Here is a 2518-nt window from a genome sequence, read left to right as displayed (position 1 = left end):
CCCGCCCACTTCCGCTCCCACAAAGCGCGAAAATCTGTGGCATCCACAATTTTAAAGATACGAGAAAACCAAAAACGCAGAATCATAGATAATGACCATATCTATCAGATTGCTGAATCTGGATCAGATCAGATAATTTTTGTAGCCAAAAGGAACAAATCAATTTGCATTGGCTACGCAGCGCCCGACGTCACGCTCAGACTGATTTTCTGTCTCTCTCGCACGCACTGTTTGTCGTGTCGTTTAATATTAGCGGCGCTGCCGGAGGAGATCCATACTGACTTAGTATCGGGGATAACTGTAGAGTTGCGGTGTCCGCAGCAACTCACAACGTTCCCCCTCGTTTTTTTTATACCCGATACTCAAAATGAGTATTGGGGTATATTAGATTTGTGGTAAAAGTGGATGTGTGTAACGTCCAGAAGGAATCGTTTCCGACCCCATAAAGTATATATATTCTTGATCAGCATCAATAGCCGAGTCGATTGAGCCATGTCTGTCTGTCCGTCTGTCCGTCCGTCCGTCTGTCCGTCTGTCCGTCCCCTTCAGCGCCTAATGCTCAAAGACTATAAGAGCTAGAGCAACGATGTTTTGGATCCAGACTTCTGTGATATGTCACTGCTACAAAAATATTTCAAAACTTTGCCCCGCCCACTTCCGCCCACACAAAGGGCGAAAATCTGTGGCATCCACAATTTTAAAGATACGAGAAAACAAAAACCGCAGAATCGTAGAGAATGACCATATCTTTTAGACTGCAGAATCTGAATTGGATCGTATTACTATTATAGCCAGCTTCAAGAAAACAATTTCATTTTTTCTCGCCCTGTCTCTCTCTAACACACAGGTAGCATAGGCGGCTTTGCTTAGAGTAAAACATTAGCGCCTAGATCTCAGAGACTATAAAAGCTAGAGCAACCAAATTTGGTATCCACACTCCTAATATATCGGACCGAGACGAGTTTGTTTCAAAATTTCGCCACACCCCCTTCCGCCCCCGCAAAGGATGCAAATCTGGGGATATTCACAAATCTCAGAGACTATCAACGCTAGAGTAACCAAATTTGGAATCCGCACTTCTCTTAGATCTCACTATAAAACGTGTATCTCAAAATTTCGCCCCACCCCCTTCCGCCCACACAAAGGACGAAAATCTGTTGCATCCACAATATTGCAGATTTGAGAAAACTAAAAACGCAGAATCATAGATAACGACCATATCTATCAGATTGCTGAATCTGGATCCTTTGTAGCCAAAAGGAACAAATCAATTTGCATTGGCTACGCAGCGCCCGACGTCACGCACAGACTGATTTTCTGTCTCTCGCGCACGCTCTCTTTGTCGTGTCGTTTAATATTAGCGGCGCTGCCGGAGGAGAGCCATACTGACTTAGTATCGGGGATAACTGTAGAGTTGCGGTGTCCGCAGCAACTCACAACGTTCCCCCTCGTTTTTTTTATACCCGATACTCAAAATGAGTATTGGGGTATATTAGATTTGTGGTAAAAGTGGATGTGTGTAACGTCCAGAAGGAATCGTTTCCGACCCCATAAAGTATATATATTCTTGATCAGCATCAATAGCCGAGTCGATTGAGCCCTGTCTGTCTGTCCGTCCGTCCGTCTGTCCGTCCCCTTCAGCGCCTAGTGCTCAAAGACTATAAGAGCTAGAGCAACGATGTTTTGGATCCAGACTTCTGTGATATGTCACTGCTACAAAAATATTTCAAAGCTTTGCCCCGCCCACTTCCGCCCCCACAAAGGACGAAAATCTGTGGCATCCACATTTTTAAAGATACGATAAAACCAAAAACGCAGAATCGTAGAGAATGACCATATCTTTTAGACTGCAGAATCTGAATTGGATCGTATTATTATTATATCCAGCATCAAGAAAACAATTTAATTTTTTCTCGCCCTGTCTCTCTCTAACACACACGTAGCATAGGCGGCTTTGCTTAGAGTAAAACATTAGCGCCTAGATCTCAGAGACTATAAAAGCTAGAGCAACCAAATTTGGTATCTACACTCCTATTATATCAGACCGAGACGAGTTTGTTTCAAAATTTCGCCACACCCCCTTCCGCCCCCGCAAAGGATGCAAATCTGGGGATATTCACAATTCTCAGAGAGTATTAAGGCTAGAGTAACCAAATTTAGTGTCCGTACTCCTGTTAGATCTCACTATAAAACGTATATCTCAAAATTTCGCCCCACCGCCTTCCGCCCACACAAAGGACGAAAATCTGTTGCATCAACAATATTGCAGATTCGAGAAAACTAAAAACGCAGAATCATAAATAATGACCATATCTATCAGGTTGCTGAATCTGGATCAGATCAGATCATTTTTATAGCCAAAAGGAACAAATCAATTTGCACTGGCTACGCAGCGCCCGACGTCACGCTCAGACTGATTTTCTGTCTCTCTCGCACGCACTCTTTGTCGTGTCGTTTAATATTAGCGGCGTCTGCCGGAGGAGAGCCATACTGACTTAGTATCGGGTATAACCGTAGA

This window comes from Drosophila persimilis, unplaced genomic scaffold (assembly GCF_003286085.1).
Source record: "Drosophila persimilis strain 14011-0111.01,24,50 unplaced genomic scaffold, DperRS2 tig00001310-arrow-arrow-pilon, whole genome shotgun sequence".
In the NCBI taxonomy this organism is placed as follows: Eukaryota; Metazoa; Arthropoda; class Insecta; order Diptera; family Drosophilidae; genus Drosophila; species Drosophila persimilis.
The sequence above is the reverse complement of the archived record's forward strand: the minus strand, read 5'-3'. Positions refer to the sequence as shown.